We start from the raw sequence: 22454 nt of genomic DNA, 5'->3' as shown, positions 1-22454 counted from the left end.
GGGGCTGATGCGCCCCGCCGCTGGTGGGACAGGGAGGGAGGGAGGGAGGGTTCGGTGGCGCCGTCCCCTCGCTATCGATCCCTTACCAGCCCAATGCGGTGCCCGGCGCGGTCTCCGACAGGCAGGAGGGCAGTATTTTATGATTTTCTTTTTTTAAATGATAGGAGTATGTATTAGACTAATAAAAAAATGTTAGCTGTGTAATATGACATTTAAAAATTATAAGCATCTAGGAAGGTGAGGGAAGAGGTGAAGAAAAGGGGGGGGAGTATGGTTGGGGGATATGGTGTAGGGGAGAACTTTAGAGTAGGGTGGATGGCTGGACTCGATGATCCCGAGGGTCTCTTCCAGCCTAGATAATTCTGTGATTCTGTGATTCCGTGATCACAGAATCACAGAATCTTAGTGGTTGGAAGGGACCTCTGAGATCAACGAGTCCAACCACAAAAAAAAACCAACAACAACAACAAAAAAGAAAAACCAACAACAAAAAAACCACACCACACCACCAGCTGTGTAATATGACATTTAAAAATTATAAGCATCTAGGAAGGTGAGGGAAGAGGTGAAGAAAAGGGGGGGGAGTATGGTTGGGGGATATGGTGTAGGGGAGAACTTTAGAGTAGGGTGGATGGCTGGACTCGATGATCCCGAGGGTCTCTTCCAGCCTAGATAATTCTGTGATTCTGTGATTCCGTGATCACAGAATCACAGAATCTTAGTGGTTGGAAGGGACCTCTGAGATCAACGAGTCCAACCACAAAAAAAAACCAACAACAACAACAAAAAAGAAAAACCAACAACAAAAAAACCACACCACACCACCAAAAACACCCACCAAAAACACCGCACCCACCAACTAACTATGTAAAAGGACACTGTAGAGAGGTTGGTGCTGGTCTCTTCTCACAGGTAATTAGTGACAGAACGAGAGGGAATGGCTTCAAGCTCCAACAGGGTAGGTTTAGATTGAACATTAGGAAAGAATTTTTCACCGAAAGAGTGATGGGGCATTGGAACAGGCTGCCCAGGGAGGTGGTGGAGTCACCATCCCTGGCTGTGTTTAAGGGCCGTTTAGATGCAGTGCTAAGGGACATGGGGTAGGGGAGGACTTTGTAGAGTAGGGAAGATGGTTGGACTCGATGATCCCAAGGGTCTCTTCCTACCTCAATGATTCTATGATTCCAAAACCCGCACTCAACACCTCGCCATAAACCAATAACCTTGGGCACTAGAGCATGCCCTGAAGAGCCATGTCTATACGTTTCTTAAATACCTCCAGGGATGGCGACTCCACCACCTCCCTGGGCAGGCTGTTCCAGTGCCTGCCCACTCGCTCATTAAAGTAATTCTTGCTAATATCTAATCTAAATCGCCCCTGCCACAACTTCAGACCATTTCCTCCGATCTTGTCGTTCATCCTTTGGGAGAAGAGGCCACCCCCTGCCTCTCTACAACCTCCTTTCAGGTAGTTGCAGCGTGTTTGATGGTAACGCAGCGCTTTAATTAGGGGGGGACGTGATGGGATGTTGTTCACAGGCATAAATTTGGATTAAGTGCTTGCTAGCGGGCCCAGCCGAGCCTGCTCCACAATTTAATTTAACATCTCGAGTGCTCTCTTTCCCTCCCTGTTCTCTGCTTAGCACCCCGAAGAGCTCCGGGCAGAGCCTGATAGTCTCTCCCCATCTGGAGAATCCCAACGATCAGGGTATCCTAATCCTAATGGGGAAGGTCACCACCTCATCAGACCTCTTCCCAGTACCACCCACTTTTTTACACAGTGCTCTTCCTCCCTACGTCCCACCACGGCTTACGGCAAAGGAGAGCGTTGTTAGGTCAATTTGCAAATGGGGAAAACGAACCGTGTAATTACATCAGTCCATCCAAGGGGCCGGCGTCAGAGCCAGGGATCGAGTTCTGAAATGACAGGACCAAATTCTCCGGACAACTCTTACTTCCTTGTTTATTAAACTCCCCAGTAATGTAAAGATACATTAGGACCAGATGTCAACCAGAGCTGGAAAGCTGGAAAGTTCAGTGGATGGTTCCTCCTCTGTTTCTGTTCCAGCCCAGATCTAAATGAGATACAAGATGAGCAAAAGAAAAACCTCTCCTCTCACTGTCTGTCTTGATGTAAAATTAAATCAAAGTTGGATTGGAGAAGATCTTCCATGATCTGAGCCTCTCTAGGAGAGCACAATAAACATTTAGGCAGTCCTGAGGAAGAATGAGCACCTACTATTCCCTCCAAGCTGTGCCAGCTGCAGGCACTCAGGAGCAGATCTTAAAATAGTTGTACTGCCTATCATTCAAAGGCAAAAAAAAAAAAAAAATTAGAAGGGAGATGTGAAAGCAGTAGTGTGGTTTATGCTTTACTTGTTAAAAATAAATGCTGAGGCTTTAAGCCTTCACTCTCTGTTTGGTTTACATAATTTAGAGGGATTAGCTTTTTCCATCCTCCTAAGAGAGCAACTGGTGAGTGTCTATTTTGCATCTGGGGAAATGCGTGTTAGTCTCGAGGCCTGACATTTGTTTTGTGTCTATGGAATTCACCCTGCATGGGGCTGTCAAATTAAATACGATAACTGGCTTTTCCAAAGCAGCAGATAATTTATTGGTCATTAAAAATCCTAGTGGCTGTGCAGTCTGCTTGCGCTAAAGTCTCTTACTGGTGCCAGGGCACAGGAATTTGGTAAACACTATTCATGGACACAGGCAAAGGTTTCAGATGGACTGGTCCAGGACCATTTTAGTTGCTGTTTGTTTTCTCTGTACTCACTGTGCTCTCATACATAACGTTGAAGGGTTTGGGGTTTTTTCCTACCCGTAATGAGGCTTGAAAGCCTTAGGTTTTAGTTCTGTAGACCAAGAACCACCTTGCTTTGTCATAAGCAAAGGTTTGTTAGTAGTTGTGGTGTTTTCTCAGTGGCTTTGCCACTTGTGCTGATCCTAAAGTGGGTATTATCCTGGCATGGGTAATGAGATCAAGGTTTTCTCCTCTAAAGACCATTACATGAATGAATGATGGGGCAGGTTCCTTTTTTTGCCCTTCTGTCTTAAGAAAATTTGGGAGAAGGGAAGCAAAGCTGAAGGTACGTGGGGTCTGATCCAAGATGGTCTGTGTGCTGTCAGTCTGAATTCAGCCTGATCCAGCAGAAGTCAGCAGCAACCCCTTTCCCACCCCACCAGAGCCACGTGTCTTAGACTTCTCCCTCTTGTCCCTTGCATCTTTGGTGAGTCAGAGCGCTTCACAGACTTAATTAATTTCTGAAAATAGCAAGTTATTCTTATTTTACCAGGAAAAGGAGGAGTCCCAGCACAAAAGGGTAGCTGGCTTATGGGAATTACTGGCTGGAGTGGAGCTGAGGGAAACTCGCTCTTTTTTGTAGGCTCCTTTTCTATGGTGTCAAAGCCGTGAAGTGTATCCACCCACGGTCATCAGTGAGTTTATCTGTGGTTGTGTGTCTCCTAGGGGCAACACTGAGCTTTATAATAGGGTAGAGCAGGTGACCTCCTCTCCCTCAGTGAGCCCAGGTGTGGACATGTCACTGCTGAAGAGCTTGGCCCAGGTGAACATGGAAACTGCAGCTGCAGGTCCACGGCTGTGTGGTTACACCAGGGTCTGTGACATGGGCCTGCACCTCATGATGAAAGGGATATAGCCGGGTCAGCTCCCCTGTTATATGCACCTGGTTGCTTCCCTTTTTTTGCTTAGGAAGATGCCCACCAATGGTCCAGAGCAAGAATTTTGGTTCATTTGTGGTCTGGTAGATGCCTGCAGTCAGGCAGTGTCTGCAGTCAGAGCGTCAGGCTGCCCTGTTCCCTCCAGAAGTCCTAATGGATGAAGGATCGGATAATGAAAGAGGAATGTGAACAACTTGAAATACAGATGAAGCCACAGACTCTTAAGTGGAGGCAAAAATGCTGTTTTGGGATTGATTAATAGAGCTGCATCCAAGCAGTCACAGTTGAGAGAAGTATTTTGGAAAGGCTCGCTATTTTAAGTACCACTAAATAATATTTTACTGTCTTAATGTGATATCTAAGTGTCTCCAGAGTCCAGAACGTTCCTTCTCTCCGGTTTGGGCGTGCTACCTGTTTATCGCCAAACACTTCTACTGGCTTATCATTTTCATTGTGGATGTTTATGGTGTATTTTCTGGAGGTGTCTCTGTTGTGAAGGCCAGTGACGTTTGCTTCCTGTAAGGTGGGCCAAAGGACTGGTGTGACATTGCAGGCCTGGCAGTGTAACACACAAAGAGGTTGTATGAACAGGAAAGGAGTGTGGGAGGTTTTTCTTCCCAAGCTAGAAATCCCATTATAAGTGACAATTTTGCAGTTTTCAACAACTTCCAAAACAAGATTTTGGAATGGGGATCGATGAGACTCGTGAGAGGGAAAAACTGACGGAGACCTGATTTCAGAAGGTCATTTAGGATTCTTTGGATCCTAGGGAAATGAGTGGCATTTCATCTTCTGAGCACCTTTATGCAACCCAGTGCAAATGCCTACAAACGGTGGGGCAGATCATGCCACTGGTGACATGGACAAGGAAACAGACCCCTCTGGTATCATCCCTGTGGTGAGGAAGGGGTTATTGAGCTCATGACCACCGTCTTCACTACTGCTGTAGAAGAGCAGCCCAGACCTGTGGTGAGGATTGCTCTAGAACAGACCATACCTGGTCAGAGCTGGATCCTTGTCTCAAGCAGGAATCCATCAGTGACTTGGTTTACTTTTTCACCTTTCCTTCCAGCGCTCTCCTGAGAGCTGAGATGATACTTGATAAGTAGTAGGAAAAAAAAAAAAAGACTATCAAATAAATAGCATGTTCACACAAATATTTGCAGCTAATATTAAAGGTTTGGATTGTTTTCTTCATTTTCACAGACTATCTTCCAAATGTTTTTGTGTTGGCTCTCGGCAATGTACATAAATCTGTTCAGTTACGCTAATCTAGCGCTGTGAAGAAAATCGCAACTTTATGGATGAACTTTGTTGTTAGTTTGGTTCGTAGTCAATATGAAGGATTGCTGTTTAAAATTAATATTACATTTTCTCATATTTTTCCTCGTGGCTTATGAAGCACTGAGTTTATTATGATGGGCTTTCTTAAGCGTACATTAAGGATTTATAACATCTCTCTCAACTTTTTCCTCATTGTACAGTAGAAAAATCAAATATATATTTTTAAGATGCAGGCTTTATTACTTATTAAGTGTTTATTTCTAATGTAGTAAATAAGACCACTATCCTGCAAACATTTGTTTGTGTTTAACCTTACCTGGATAGGCTTAACGGAGTGGCCAAGGAAGCTACAGCTTCCCTTTTGGTGTCACTTGAAGATAGGCTATGGAGCCACCTGCAGAATCCAGGCTTCGACATTTTATTCCATTTGGCTTCACGAGGTGCCAAAGCAGGCCTCTGGAGATGGACATGGGATGCTCTTCGCAGCATCTTGTGGATCTCACACATGCAAAATGCTTCTATGCTGTGTCCTAACGCAGGCCTTCTGTCTCAGTAGGCATCTGGAGCATTTGCACGGAGACATGTAAATACACAGCTTGGGTTTCTTGCAGTAGCAAGATTTTTATCAGGTATATTTAGTAGTGATAGATGTGGAAAGCTGAGAGGCACAGCTCAGTAGGAACTATGGCTAAGCAGAGTAGCAAAGCCTAAACTCATGTTTTATAACACATGGGTAATGGATACTCTTCATGTCGCCCAGGGTAAAATGCATAAATTCTGCTAATCTGTGTTTCTTCTCACCTGACTAAGTTATATCCTGAGTCTGCCCTTAAAAATGGGCAAGCTGTGACTCCACACTCAAGGGAAAAGAGCAGTGATGGTACCGACTCCATCACAGTTTGGTACATTATTATTGGTTTTGCTCTTTGTTTAGTGTTTGCTTTTCTGATATTGTTATTTCTCCCTCCACACTTACTCAGATCACAGAGGGGTCCTTTAATAGGTTTTTGTTAATGTAAAATTAATTGCTGTGTAGCCCCAAAGAAAGCAGGGTGACTGTAACTCCCTTGTACATATTTATAATTATTAAATACCTAATGCTTTAGAACCAAAGAAGTTCAGTTTCTACACCAAAGTAAGTTTGGGCTAATAATTAAATCACCTACATAATTATCTGCAAACTAGCTAGTAACTCTCCTGCTAGATAGATTTATGTTATGGTTTTAATAAAGCACAGTTATAGAATTAAAACCCACTGGTAACACTGTCGACAAATTTTGCAACAAATGTGCAATACCAGACTTTATTAATGAATGAGTTACACTGATGTGTCATCTTAATTTCTTACAGATGTATTCATGTTCTTTGAAAGGACCAGTGGAAATTGTCATAAATTCATTTGCTATTCATGTTAATGAATGCTAGCCCTTATTCTTCCTCAATGAATAAGGGCTATGATTGCAATCTGGATCGCCATGGGGACCCCACTGTAATTCATCATTGCTTCAGTGTTCAAATTCTCTGGTGGAACCAGATATTGGTGTCGACAACATCTGGAGTTTTACGTCTCTCATCTTTTTTTCTACCTCCTTCCTTCTGTTTAATCAAGAGAATGGGAAGGGGAAATTGCTGCCATTGTTAATATCTTCAAGAAGCTGAATGACTCCTAGGACTTTGGAAGATATTTAGTCAGGATGTGGGAGATACAGGCCTGTTGACAGAGGTGAGACTGAGGAATGTCTACTTTCAAGACACAGTAATGCCAGTCGTAGCAGGCCCAGAGGCAGGATCTCCCATTCTGAAGCCAAGCAGTGGATTTGACAGGGGATGTCCTTTCACAGGAGAGTGTCTTTGCGACCACGGTACATATATATGTATGAATATATACCCCATTCCTTTCACTGGGGCTGTTTCACGTTGTATAAAACAGTTCTGTGCTTGTATCAAGGAGAGAGGTACACAATGCTGTCAGGGAGCACCTATAGACATAGCTGAAAGGGCTAACCCTGCAGCCTCATGGCTAGGATGAAGACAATATAACAGTCTCTGCCACAAGGAATATTTAGTTACATTTAGGAAAACAATGGTGTGATAAAATGATAGCATCTTGTCTCAAACCAGCATGGTATTTATGGATGGGGCACAGTCTGGTGAGTCTGGAGAAGGCTGGGTTCAGAACTTTTCAATAAAAGGAAAAATTCAACCTGGCATCCTATACACAGCACTGGCGAAAGAGAGATAGAGACAAAAGGCGGAAAAGTGGAGAAATTATCAGCATGAGAGTAATTTTCTTGACTTTTCTGTCTAAGCTACCTAGAACTGAAATGCTTCATTTTAGGCTAAATTAACAGAAAATGAGAGTTGTTTGGTTTTTTTTTAAGTGAAACATGCTTTCCTGGGTTTCTTCCTGATTTCTATTCCTGTGTCTAAGAGACAACAACTGAGTTTATAGAATCTGTTAATGTTTATAAACTCTCCAGAACTGTGCTTTTGTGCTTTCCCCTGTCCTGTCTGGCTGTTCTTGGGAGGAGCTCATATAAAGATAATTCATTATCCCCCTTCCAATCTAGCCCTTAAAATTCCTCCTTGCCATAATTCATAAAATCAACTTGGCAAATATTTGTCAACAAATATGTTATGACCACTGCCTGCCATGCTAAGTAATATTTTTACAGTCTTTGGCCTTCTCCATCTGTCCACATCCACCAGTTGTCTTCCAGGCCTGTGAGTGTCCTGTGTTAGGGAACCATCTTTGGTGCATCCAAACGCTCTGTAACTGGAATGGCCTCTGCACAATTCACGTCAGTGGGATGGTGACACATCTTGTAAACATCTTGAAGGAAAAGTACATTTTTCAGTCATGGACTGGATGATCTGCTGTCCATGAATCTTGCAAACTCACATCTGATTCACGTACCCCAGGTTGGGGGCTGAGTGATTCCTTCTGTGTACTTGGACTGTGTAATTTGGCCTTGACATGCACATGTGTATTCCTTTTCTCTGGTGCTGTTTTGGATTTATATCGCCACTTTTCTCCACAATATTTGGGGACAAAATCTGGAGGGAGAAAATCCCACCAACCACTTGGATACTTCACTCCTGTGATGCGTTAGTATCATCTAAATACTTTTTTGGAACTGTCCCTGAATTCTTTAGGCAATGAAGGAATTCAAATAGCCTTGGACTCTTCTCTGTTCAGGGCACAGCTGGTGAAGGAAATGAGATCTTTCAGCATCGTAAGATCTAGTTGGAGCTGGTAACAGACGCTGAGCATTTCTGCGCTGCTCTGTGACTGTAGGACGTGAGGTGATGGTACTAGTGGATAATCTGTCCTCATCTGGAAACCATTACTGCTAATCAGCTTAGCTTTTATATACTAATTACTGTTATCATATTACTTATCGAAGTTTCTGTGAACTAGTTTCTGAGACTGTGTGTGCGCACTGTAAGTTTCAGTTGGCAACAAAGAGCTTTAGGCCTTGTAAGTGAGTGATTAATAAACCAACATAAAAGTTTGCTAGGACAGGCTGAGGGAAGCAGTCAGAGATACCCTCCAGTGAAACAGAAGGCCATGCTAACAAACAGATGTTACAAAACCAAATTTCTCAGCAATATTATCCTGTGAGGTAGAGAAAATCCGAAAGGACTTATTTTAAAAAGCAACTGGTACGGTCATAATTTCAGAAATCTTTTAAGCACACATTAAATTCCCAGAGACTCCATGTTCAACTGAAGGCAAATCTTGAACAATTCAATAAGACAGCAGCAATTAAAACAGCAGAGAGAAATACCTAAGATTAAGTCTCTGGTTCTTTACCCAGACTTTCCATCTTCACATAAACACAAATCCCATGGAAAACAGTGTAACATTATTACGGAGATTAACTAACCAAGCAGTAGCTAGTTTATTTAAGCCACTCATTATTTCAGTATCCACTAATAGTGGGATAGCAGGAATACAATTAAGAGTACTCCTTAAGGAACACTATCCACTAATGCCTGTACTATACCCTTAATTAGTATAGTATCATCCATAATAATAATGACTTTTAAAAGTCCATTACATGTTTTGGGCTCCAGTCAGACAAAATATGAAAAAAATTAGTCTTCCATTTTTAAATACTTACAGCTAATACTTAAAATTAGTTTAATCTCTTTTTTATTATTTTTTTTTGTTATTATTTTGGCTGTATCCACAAAAAAACACAACAGGAAACTCATAATTTAGAGCAATGAACCTAGCTACAGTATCTTTGCATGATTAAAGAACACCCTGTACAATGGTGCATTGGGTTTTTTTCATTTGTTACTTGAATTTTCTGCCTTAGGAATTAAATAGCACATTTTCTCTAACATCACACCGGATCGTAGTTCAGCCATTTCATGCATATAGGTGTGCAGCAAATGGGCACAGAGGAAGAATACATCAAGTGAAAAAGCTTATTTACAAGAATTCTAGGATATTTTGGCTGGTGTTTGTTAAATTTATACTAAACTATGGATTTTAAAACACAAAAAACAGTACTTTTTTGACATTCAAGATGATTTCTATTTGCATCTATTTAAGGACAGAAGTAATCTGAAGTCCTCGTAGCAAAGAAACAAAGATTTCTGTCAGATTCATATCCCGACTGAAACACCAAAAAAACATCTCATTACTGTCCTTGCAACAAAAGTCATCATATCTGAAAGTGCTATGCACAAAGCAGGGAATGGCAGTGTAATTTTTCAGTACAGTAACTCTGATGAATATAGCATAAACGATTGTAAATGTAAGTACTAACATAAGAGTTCATCATTTGGTTACTGAAAGTTTTGGTAAAAATGTTAGAAGATAGTTGTGGTTTATATTTTTTGACATCTGTTTGGGAAGACTTTAAGAGATCCTGATATTCACGAAGAATTCATAAGCACATTTTCTGAAAATCAGGCACCCAGAATTGTCCATTGCTTTTGAAAAAAAACAGCTCTTGTCTAAAATTACTTTTAACTGAATCAGTATTCATCTTAAAAACTTATCTTAAAAACCTCTTAAAAACAGCTAGGGGTGGGCAGGTTATTTCACCTGCCTTTAGCCATTTAATACAGATCCAGTCTAAGCCACTTATCTAACTTTCTGCAATCCATGGAGTTACCTCTAACAGGCACTTCATCTTATCTCTGAAGGCATCTTGGAGGCTCCAGTGTTTCAATACAACCGAACAACTTACCGCTGATATAAACTACTTCAAGCAACCCTTCTCATCTAGCTGGGGACTAGTCATAGGCATCCTGTTCACCTCCTCTGATAGTCAAAGTGACCTATTTTGGTGAGATGCATTGAGTCTAGCACGCTCTTTTTTCTTTTTCTTTTTTTTTTCAATTAACTGTAAAGTGATTTAATTGAGTAGCTCAGACAGAACCCTTTACTATTGGTGAAATAAGTCCTATTTCCAGCTGAAGTCTTGAAAGTTTAGGTCTCAAGGCCCATCCCTATAAAGTATATTCCCCAAGAACTGACTGCCCTGCAGCTGGAGGCGGAGGACTTTTCTCCAGGAGTTCAAAATTTGGCGTTCATATTCTGTGTATGCGCTTCAGCAGGCAGGTTACCCAAGAAAAGTAGGGAGAAGAGGAAGAAAAGAAGGGGAAAGGGAAAGGAAGTAACCCCAAACTCATGGGTGTATATAAATGGTTTAATAGAACAATAACAGGAAACAAAAATAACGATTATTATAATAACAATGGTAAAAGAATATAGAAGATAAAGTAATAGAGCACAGGTCACTCTCACCACTTGGTGAACTGGTTGCCCAGCCTGTCCCAAGCAGTCATCATGGATTCCTGCCCCCTGGCCAGCCCCCATTTATATACCAAGGATGACATCTATGATATGGAATATTCCATTGGCCATTCCATTGTTCTGTCTATGCTCCTTCTCAGCTTCTCTGGGAAACTGAAAAAAGTCCTTGAATAGTATAAACATCACCTAGCAACAACTGAAAAAATATGCATTATTGACATTCCTCATACCAAATCTGAAACATGGAAGAAAGAAAATTAACTCTACCTCAACCTAAACCAGGGCACCACTTGTCCTTGTGAACCACAATCTGCCTGGCTGTATTATAAGATCTGAGGCAGGCACTGCCATCACCTGCAGCTACAAAGAGGGCTTGATTGCTTCTTCTCTTGAGCCTGAATGGGGGAGACAACTTGATTTTAAGGAGCTCCACTGCTGTCCTCAGTGCTAAACCCCACTATTCCTGCTCTGGCAACTGCTAGTCTTTCATTAAAAAAATCCATCTCCAGATGCAGACAACTATGTAACATGGGTTTCAGGGTGGCATCTCTTAAAAGGCATAATCTAAAGGTCTGTATTTAGAAATTTGAATTCCTAGGCTGAGTTTCAAATGAAACAAAGATATTTTCCCTTTTAGGTTTTCTGGGGATGCCGCGGTGAGACCAATGCATTTTTATGTCATTTTTAAGGCAGGCAGGGTGTGCATTCCTTGGCCCTGAGCCATCTGTATCATTGAGCCACCTTCTCCCCTGATTTATATTAATCTCGTAAGCACCAAAACTCTGCTAACTCTCCAGCCAAACTAAAAATAACCTCTGAAAATAAGCTGATGTAAAAACACTTGCCTTCCAAGAGAGAAAGCAACCTGCTCTTTACAGGCCTTCTATTGTGTTAAAACACTGATTACGTTACTTGTTACAGACAGTACCAAGAAATTTAAAGAAACTAATTGCTTGCGAGCTGCTTTTGAATGACAATTATAGAAACCTGGTGTAGGTGCAGCTTTAAACTACGAAAATGCTGTTAGATTAACACTATGGAGGAAAGATACTGAGCCCTTAATATCACAGTGTTTATGCATGGAAATTTCCCCCATGGGGTGCGAATTTATCCCTCCTTTCTTTGATTTGTGCCAAGGGTTGAACATTCATCCTATATTTTTAAGAGTGTTCCTGATTTTGTTCGCTTTTCACATGACTAATTGGAAGGTTGTATTAAGTGGTCAAAAATTTGCAGAGCTAAAACTAACAAAACTACCACTTCTAGTGTGGCTGATCATTAAATCTTGCTTTCCATGTATAACTCAGCTTGAAAGAAAACTTAATATTTTAGTAAAATGTGTACCTCAATATGAAAAAGAAGAAAGAATCATTGCAATAGCTCTAACCTGTAAACTTAAACAAAAACTAGGCATGTGGGTTCATGATTTTGAAGGGCTTTTATTTTAGGAAGGGAGAATCATTGTTTTGAGTGCTGCTGTGTTGTCAGTGGAGAAAATGAAGGAGTCCTCCAGGTAATTCAGGACACCTGCAGAGCTTGACTTCTGGTTTATATAACTCTTAACAGCAGCATCTTCTGATCATTGCTTACAAAGGGAGTGAAGGCATTTACCCTCCCTCTGTGAAATTAATTTTTTTGGAATTAATCCCTTTGCCTGTTAAGACTCATAACCCCCTCCAGGTGTCTTTCCATTTGTGTGCCAGGTAAGGAGATGGCATGTAGGAATGCAGACTTCTAGAAATATTTATTAATGGCTACCTCAACTACAAATAGCTGTTACATATGAGCTCCAAATTGATTGAAAAAAGAACCATAGCATGCTGTGTGCGGTGTAAGGCTTTGAAATGTGATAGCCAGCCAGCTCCTGGCACAGGAAAGAAATTTCTAGATAGGGGCCTTACCAAAGCCCTTTGGATATTTTCACTTAATACATAGGGGGAAAAAAAAATACCAAAACAAAACAGACCATTAATGGCTTCTTTGTGATCTGTTGGTGTTGTGTTTCAAACTGTTGAGGCTGTAGCAGAACAGCACAGGAGCTCTGTAACCAAATCATAACAAGAAGTGCTTTCCCTCTGCTGTTTAGGACAATAGCAGTAGCTGGGTGAGCATTTCCAAAAAGAAGTGGGGTGGGCAAACTTCAGATCCCGTGTCTGACTAGTTTAGTACTTGAACTCTGAAAAGCTTTATAAATCCAGTGCAAGGAATTGGGAATACCTGAAAAAAGTTTTGGAAACGCTTGTTTGCAATAGGGTTTCCCTGACTGAATTTTAATTATACTTACTGAAAGCCTTTCTGTTTTGTGCCCTTGGTCTCAGTCAATGTTTACAGTTAAGCACCATCTTTAAAACTGAAATTCTATATGTCCCTCTGTTTTTCTGCAATGCAACAATGCAATGACTGTAACAATCACTGAAACGCAGAAAAGTTGGTGTTTTTTTTTTCTAGACTACCTACTCTGCTCTATAGTAGCATTAACGTATACACTCAATGTTTTAGAATGTAATTGTAATTTTAATTCCCTGTATTTGTCATGTACAAGTATCTGAGGTCTGTGAGCCCATGGTTGGGGGTTACAGAGCAGATAAGGTGACTGCTTTTGTTTTATCTCATTTTAGCATATATATACTAAACTTGGAAGAGTATATAAATTAAAACACCCCTGTGCAAGGGTGACAACCAAATTTATGAGTTATTCCACATTGTGGTACGTGGTCACACACCCCCAAACACACTGGGGCTTGTCTGGTCTTGAAGCTCAGTGGGGTTAGACCCCAAAAGTAAGTATGTGGATGGGAGATCTCTGAGTGCTGTAGGCTTCCAGTTTGACACAAAGTGGGAAAAGATAACTCTGAAGGACAATCAGACCTTGGAAAGGGCTACCCAGAGAGGTTGTGCACTCTGTCCTTGAGAACTTTTAATACTGGGCTGAAGAAAGCTGTAGGCAACCACATCTGTGTTCAGTGATGAGCCTGCTTTAACAGGAGGCTGAGCTGGATGACCTGCTGAGGTGACATCTGACCTCAGTTATTCTAGGATTCTGTGGTTGACTTTTATGTATTTCAATGCATTTAGTTATTTTTTTTTTTTTTATAAAGTTGTATGCTTACATGAGTTGACTGTAATGGTAATATTCAATAATCAGGATAATTGTATCATAAAAAAAGAGGTCATACTTTCTGGCATGAGTATAAAAAATATTTTTCATATATTTCTAAAGATAGCACTAATTGCCGTGAGGCTTACTTTGTTTATGCATTGGAAAAATTTCAACCAATTGCTAATGATAGACTGTAAGATGCTGAATAGCCTATAAATGAAGTAAATAATAAAAATAATTGCAGCATAGCTTCTTAGGATAAAAATATTTTTTTTTCTTCTTCTTTTTTTTTTTTCTCTTTAAGAAATACAAGTTACCAAACCAGGAGAATATTTGTGATAGAAGCAGAGTGGGATGGACTATTCTCAATTCACAGAAATTATGTAGTCTAGGTATCAAATAAAAGCTTTGCTTTCCAAGATTCATCTGCAGCTAAAAATATTTCTCTAATCATGTTTGGTTTAAGGCTTCTTATTTCTTCAGTTGGAAAACCAATTCCTAGGTATTTTAACAGGACATATTTTTCTTTTTATTCACTGATCCTTCAACATAGGCAAATACTCGAATGTGTCCAAAGTTGTCCATTTCTCCAGTGTTGAAAAAGGACTAATTAATTGTCTCCTTGGTTATTCTGAAGACCTGTACGGCAGTGTTGAAGTCTTAGAAAATGTGAAAAGTCTGATATTTTCCAAATATTAGAAGAATACTTATGTACATTACGTAAAGGATTGCCTGTTGTAGTTTTGTAATTCTTGAAGAACAAAGCAATAGTGGGGACAGTCTTTCAAAAACTGAATATAAGTGCAATTTTTTGGAAGATTTTTAATACTATTGCAAGAATAAATTTCATGCATGCTGCAGCTTGTAATAATACATTTATTGAAAATAAAGAAAAACTGCTGGTAAATTCATGGCTATAATCTTTCTCTAAAAGTGCATCATGGCAAAGCAGAAAAGAATGGAAAGCAATTTTATGCAGTGATATAAATTAACTCTCCGCTATTTCTTGTTTTAACTAATACTAAGTAAAACCAACTTCTTTCACAAAGAGTAATTGACTCAATTTTTTCCTCTATGAAAAATCTCAACTTTGTAAGAAAGCTTCTGAAAGGTTAAGGTTTGGCCAAGGTCTGTGCATGGATTATTGTCTGGCAAGTTCTGTGTTTCAAAGGACCAACAGTGGGTGGGTGGGAGCATGGTCCACCAGTCTTGCAGCAGGACATGGGCAATATCCCTACTTCATTGTATTTTATTTCATTTCTACCTTACATGAAACAGCATAAAACTATTTTCCTTGTATAACCAAGTTCGGACAGAATGCATAAATGTGCTGAAAATTGGTTCTCTGAAGGCAGGTGTCAAATGCAAGGAGCACTTTTAGATCTACAGCTTCATAGCTCATCAGGTTTCTAACTTTTCTTTATATTCTATATATCTTTTATATTTATAAATATTTTCTTTATATTTTCTGCACTCTTGTGCAGCTCATAAAAGGGGCAGAAATAAGGGAGAGGGTCCCTCTGTGCTGTCTCAGCCTGTCTGGGATAGGGAAGGTGTGTGGGCAGGCAGGAAGGTTGGTTTTGAAGATGGAGGGGCTGAATTTTGACCTTGATTTAGGTATTTTGCAGCTGCACTGCTCTTTAGTGTCTGTCATTTCGAGCTCGCTTTTGCAGGGACTAAAAATAGCGAGTCCTGAAGTAGTCGCGTACGCCAGTAGGCATGTTTTATTGGTTACTTATAACATTAATTAGTCTTAATGGCTTGGGGAACGTGTTGTTGTTGGGAGGAATGTACTGGTTAGGTGGATTATCTGCAACAATGGCAAAGTCCTTCAGGGTGAGGCTTGGTGGAAAAGGCTAGGTTCCAAGGGGAAAATAATGATTTGCGTCATGTAATTAAGAAACGTATCACTGAGTATACACGCAGTAAAGGTGAATTAGGAAGGCTTTTAGATAGATTAATTCTGGCATTTCATATTGTGCGAGTTCTTTTTGCATTTTTTATTTTTTTTTGGTATGCATTTAAACAGCACACAAAATACATGTTTGATCTGGATCTGGACAGAAAAGACTGTAATAATACAGTACCCTTTAAACAGAGAGACAATTTAAATCAATTTGGGAACTGCAGCTGCTGTGAAAGGCAGAAGCTCTCTTTGTAGGAGTTGCACCTGGTAAAGGTGCCACAGCAACGTTCTGTAACATTTGCCCGGAGGAAGGGACATGAAGACAATTAGATGCTTAATTACAGTTCTTAAAAGAACATGAATAGAAAATCAGACTTCTAAATACCTTTTTGGATCCATTCTTTACTTTCTGCTAAAATTAGGCTACACCCAGACTCCAGAACCTGGGAATAGTTTGGGGGCTTGCAGGCTGAGTGCATGTCCAGATGTATTTTGACGCAAGTCAAGGCGAGACCTCGGCACGCACCAGCGGTCGCGGGGCGCCTGGCTTCCCCCAAAAGGCAGCTGCGAGCCATCTGGCAGCAACATGATGTGTATCTTCTAAAATCTCAGCAAATGAGTACAAATGTGGCTGATAGGCAGCTCCTCTGCATTCAGGCTGTAGTCTCCCTGGTCCAAAAGTGAGGAACTTGCGCTGACGGTGGAACTGATTGAATTACTCAGGGTACCGCTGATCTGCAAGGAGATGCTCTCAACCTCACTAATTCTTAAGATACAGCTATTCTGTGGCCAGCTCAGCTTGCTTTTCTTGCTGAAGGTTATGCCACGGCACGTAGTTTTGTTAAAACACACCCTGAAGGAACAATATCCACAAGATTATATTAATATTTACAATAAAGAATAAACACGCATAGTACCATTAACTTCTACCAAAGCAGATTTTGTTTGCAGGATCACGTGTGAAAGTCCTGAATTATATTGACTTTAGCTGGAACCATTCTTTCCTCACAGAAATATGTGTCTAGATACACTTGCACAATAACCACCTGTTTTTGGTAGGATAGTCAAGCGATAATCCTTCGAAAAAAGAGCAACTAAGTGCCCAACATATTAAAGCAAAGCAGGATTAATGAATTATTTACTACATTAGAAGCAATTTGTGTTTATAGTAAAAATACCAAATATTTTAAATTCTAACACTGCTATTGAGATGAAAGTGGGAACAATCTGTCTTAAAGTTAACTTGATCTGGTTGCATTGTTTACTGGATTAGGCAAGATGTATTTCAGCTGGAGGTTTTGCCAGCTGATGCACTTTCCCTAAATCATGATTGACTCTGAAAGGATTTGCTTCACTTCTTATGTAGTTTTTCTATTACACAGCCTGTCTGAGACGAGCTTTGACCAGCTTTGCAATGAGATGTGATTACTTTCTACTGCTCCATTTAACTGCAAAAATTGCTGTGAGTTGCAAATTTACTCACACGATGAAGTTCAGACCGAGTTACTGTCAGAGATGGAGAAAACTTCATGGAAGTCAAGAGATTGCTCCTCTTGTTCTGCATCCTTTTGAGGAGGTAGGGAAAAAGCAGATTTTGCTTATCAATGTGGAATAAGAAGGTGTCAAGTATAGTAACCTGTGGAAATGATAACTTCGTTAAATAATTTTAAAATGAGAAAACATGGTAAAATTGTGTGGGAGTTGAAGTCTAGCGCGATGTGAGAGGCTGATTCTGATATATTTTGAATTCAACTAAAGGAAAATAGAATTTTCCAACACCTAACACTTGAATGAGAATGTATTCCCTAGCATACCACAGATTTCTACCCCAGTGGTTTTTCCCAGAAATACTGTGAATTTATGTTTTTTAAAGACTTGTTAGATCTAAAAGTTTATCATATCCCATAACTGTGCAGGCCTCTAACACTTATTGAATATTAATGGATTTTAATTCCTTTGCCCCCCCCCTTTTTTTTTTTGTTTAAGCCCTCTTGGTTTATGGTTGTTGTCAGGAAAAGCCTGTGCTTATCTTGTTGCCAAAGAACTTGTATTTTTTTCCTCTCTCATCACAAAGAGGAGAAAAATTACACTTTGCTATAGTTTTATGCAACTGTACAGCAGGATCTATAATGAGAAAGTTGTTATTTTTTTTTCCTAGTGACCAGCTGTCTGAAACCAGCAGTGCATAAACACATCCATTCACTCAGATAATCATTTTCCTACATTTGATTTAAGGTACTTCATTGAAGTGATTATGCTCATGTAAAAGAGCAACAATGTGTATGAGTGAATCAGGCCTTAGGCCTTGATTTTCATCCAAAAGATAAAAGCAAATGAAGAAATGCAGAGAACAAAACAATGGGTAAAGAACTGGAACTGAATCGCTTCTGGAGGGAGATTTAGGGCTTAATCCTGCAAAGAAAAACCTGCTCTGGCCCTGGTCCAAAACAGTACTCAAGTCTTAACTCTAACTCCATCAGCAGTTTCACTAAAGCCTCAGTAGTTTCACTGAAGCCAAATGTCTGCCCAAGTGCTTTGTAGACTAAGGCCAGAATATCAGTAATTTGCAGGACTGAATCCTCCAAGAAATGATCTTGGTCAACTGATAAGGACTGGTAATGAGCTGAACTTGCAAGAGAGAACAGGCGCTGGCTGTGGGCACATCAGTGGGCTGCTGATTAGTAGGGAAGTTGTAGCAAAACCTACTGAAAGAAAATAGCTTTACTATTATTTAGACAATTTCAACTTTTTTTTTTTTTTTCAATTTGAATGATTTCTAAGCAGGTTTTTGAAGCAGCACAATGACTTTGAGAACTGAAAATTTTTGTTGTGGCATAATTCCTTTTTTGCCCTCGAACTTTTCATGGATGGTTGTTGAGTCAGAAGTTAGACCCAGAATTGAAGCGTATGAGAATATCTCCACATTTTCTGTCTGGCCATGGAGATTATTGCTTGGCTTTCTTCTCAAATAAATACCACTGCTGTTCACCTAGTTCTTTGAGAGGTATCTCTCTTGTGTTTGCACAGTTTTGAAGATGCAGAGTCAGTTTAATGCTACATGTATATAAATGGTGTATGTAATATATTAATTAATTTATTATTTTCTTATTTCTTAATTATTTCTTCTTATTGTTTCTTAATTATTTTCCATCAGCATACTGATGCACAACTTATATCACACCCTATTCCTTGCAGTTTGCTGTTCCTTGAGTTGAAATCTTTATGGAACCATTTAAAATGATGATTGTTCCACAGTTAGTTAGCTTTTCAGGGAGACAAAGGAGAGTTATTTTTGGCTGTGGGGGAAAAAAGACAGCGCCTGAATGGTGAATTTCTTTTCATAAGGCGGCGATGCCCTTGGCAATGTCAGTGGAGGTGGAAACAGATTGTGGGTAACTGCTTGGTGCTAAATGTAGGTTAGGTAAGACCATTGGACACAAAGTGAGGTGGGAGAATAGCACAGAGCATGAAGAGCCAGCCTGCCTCAGGGGTTGACACAGAAGACTCTGATTTGGGGGAGCCTGCATTTGCAGGTGGGTGGCCAGGTCTTCTGGTGGTCTTACCCCTCTAAGGCTGGGCTATGTGTCAGCAGAGGGACCAGGTCTGCTGGCCCTTCCAGCCCTGTGGGCTTCTGGTTTGGGAACCTGACCACGCTGCCTCCTCCCATAGCTGGGCTTTGAGTGGTTTCATGTCCTGCAGGGCCAGTTTTGCCTGGTCCTTGCTCTGCAACTGCTGTGTTTTGGGTTCCGCCTGCTCCTTTCCAAACTGAATGGGATAAAAATTTACTTTATAAGGAATGATTTGTGCAAATAACCCAGGAATCCAGAGCTCATATGTGGGTCAGAGTTCAGCTCAGAGTTTGAGCTCACACTTGCTGGCTCACAGTGAGCTGGTTTAGAACTCCTCAAGGCTCCCAGGATTTGCATTAGGTCCAATAATGTTTTTCTTTTTTCTTGGGAGTTTGGATCTGCAGTTTGTACCATTTGAGACAGGATATTCAAATCCAGACATAGTGTTTAAATCTAGAATCTAGATTTAATCTGAGCTGTCTCTAGTTATGACCACATGTAAAGGAAGAGAACCAGGGTGTAAGATGGTGACTAAATTACTCTGCTCAAAAACTGTTGACATTCAGTTTCATTTATATTTGGACAGAGATTTGAATAATTTTCAAATTATTTAAACAGACTGCCTCATGATATCTTAATCTAAACTGGACATCTTTCTGAAAAGATGTTTTTAAAAGCACTGCTATAAACTAAATATAAATTACTGATGTGATGCAGGAATTGCTAATTCGGAATCCATGGCTTATGCTGTTTTAGCATTTCCACTGGATGATATACTGGGTAATCATTAAGATGATTAAGAGGAAGACATGAATGAAAGTAACTGCAGATGGTCCTCTAAGCCGCTGGAGTGCTACATCCAGATTTCAGATAGACCTCCAGCTGTTTAGGCTCTCATTATGCAAAGCAAAGGTTGCCCCAGAATTAACTTTTACTGCAAGCCCCCCTACGAGACTTTGGCCACCCAAATACCTATTAAGACAATTTCTGCAGCCTACCACTTTGTTTTCATTTATGCCACACTTTATTATTTGTGGTAAATAAGCCTAGATAGCAAGCAACGCACAAGAGTCCTTTTGTCTACTACCCCACATGGGAATCATCTAACCTTAATGGGGAAGATGTGCTTTTGGAGTCCAACCAAGCTGGTAGTAGTCCTTCTACATTTGCTTTGCCTTAGGAAAATGCAGTTCATGCCCTTTCCCACTGAATAAATGGTTCTAATTATCTGAAACATTTCACATTTTTTCCAGTGTTTAATCACTGGCTTCCAAAAAGCCTGGACTTGGAACAGTCTTGAAGCTCTGCATGACCACAGCCGTTGCTCTTATCTGACTTAATCTTGCCCACCTCAGGGATAATTTACAGCTATTTGATCTGTTATGTAAAATACTTCCAAGGTTATTGACCTATAGCCTTCCGCAGTCCCACTTGCTCACACAGGATATTCTAAGGTTGCTTTAGCTCAATTGAGCAATAATATTTTCTAAAAGTAGCCCCAGTGAAATTTGTAGAGCTGGCTACTTGATTAGGAAAGTCATCTTTACTGTGTAGAAATCCAGCTTGGGATAACGCTGCTTTCTTGGTGAAAACAACTGGACGGGAAATTCTGCAGCTGCAAAAAAAAAAAAAAAATTACCAAAAAAACCCCCATTAGGTACTGTATCATTAGGCAGCACGCCTAGAGAAGGGAATCTGCACTTATCTGAAAAACTGTGGGTTTTTATAGTGCCTAAGAAGACCGAAGAATTCATACAGAACATCCTACAACTTTTACCTGTTACTTGCTCAGGATGGGAGAAGATCCTCAAGCAAGCACTTAAGTACAAGTGCTCCAGAAGTGGCTGCCTCCCAGTAGTCTGATGGCTTCAGGCAAACGGGTTAACCATATGCTCTGCGGTAAGTGGAAAACTAGTTGCCTCTTGGGTGTTTAAGTTTGAAATTACTATTCATTGTGCCCAAGACACCAAAAAGAAAGGTGTTATCCCAGGGAGCAATCTGGTTTTGTTTGTTTCTGCTCTTAGCTGGATAAGTTGATGTTTTCGGAAAGTTAACTCAGATGGACTTATGAAGATGTAAGTGTGATTAGGGGTATAATCCATCTCCACATGTGAGAAACTGTGTAAAACCAGTGAGAAGGAGCTGATGCTGCTAGTGACTCCTTGGCTAGTGACTCCTGGCATTAAAAGCTTGTAATGCAAAGAGGAAGAAATGTCTCCTGACTCTCAAAATCTAGTTTACCACTTCAGTCTATGATAAATTAACTGACCGTTCACCCTGTTTGAATCCCAACAAAGGCAAAAAATATAAGATTGTCTCCCTGGCATGAAGAGTGGAAGTAAGCAACATGCCTCCGTTCACCTTTGGCTTACTGTGCTGATGCTAAACTCAAGAAACACAGAATTTGAAATATATGTAAGAATGTACTGGACGCAGCATCAAAGCATTGTCTTGATCACCGTCATCCATTCACAGTCTTGCAGAGTGTAGTAATGCATATTTTCTTGCTTATTCTTAGATTTGTAGTTTGACCTATGAGAATTATTTTTATCTCTTGCTGAGATCGGGAGAGTAGACAGGCTACACTAGAGCTTTGATATATTAGCTGATTAGAGCTTCTGGCAGTCTTCAGGATGGAGTTTCTCAGCAGCAAGTTCTCTAGAGGATTTCTGAGGGTGGGATTACTGTTAAGTTTTTTCCCTGATCACAGTCCTGCTGCTAATAGAGTGTGTGAAACAAAAGTTCAAATGTTGGCATATTCTCCTATGGGATAGCAATATTCACAGCGTATAATTTCCATATCTGAAATAAGCTACATGATTATTTTTTTTCTGATCCATGATGTGTGGTGCATCCAGAAGAAGCATACTCTGTGCTTGCTAGTCTAGTTGTTATGCTTCTGTATTGCTTTTCCATGCAAATTAAAGCTCATGCAAATTAACATTAAAAAAAAAGAGTAAATCATAGAAGCTATGTGATTGCATTTCTATGAAAACAGGATATCAAGAATTGAGGAAGTGGGAGCTCCTGCTGCCTCAGACGCTTAGGTTAGAAGCATAGTCACTGTTCACCTCTGATACAGTCCTTGTAGAAAGTTCAACTTCTGAATTTCCTCAAAAAATGCTAGGTCTC

The sequence above is a fragment of the Calidris pugnax genome, unplaced genomic scaffold, assembly GCF_001431845.1.
Source record: "Calidris pugnax isolate Ruff unplaced genomic scaffold, ASM143184v1 scaffold1, whole genome shotgun sequence".
Taxonomy (NCBI): Eukaryota; Metazoa; Chordata; class Aves; order Charadriiformes; family Scolopacidae; genus Calidris; species Calidris pugnax.
The sequence above is the reverse complement of the archived record's forward strand: the minus strand, read 5'-3'. Positions refer to the sequence as shown.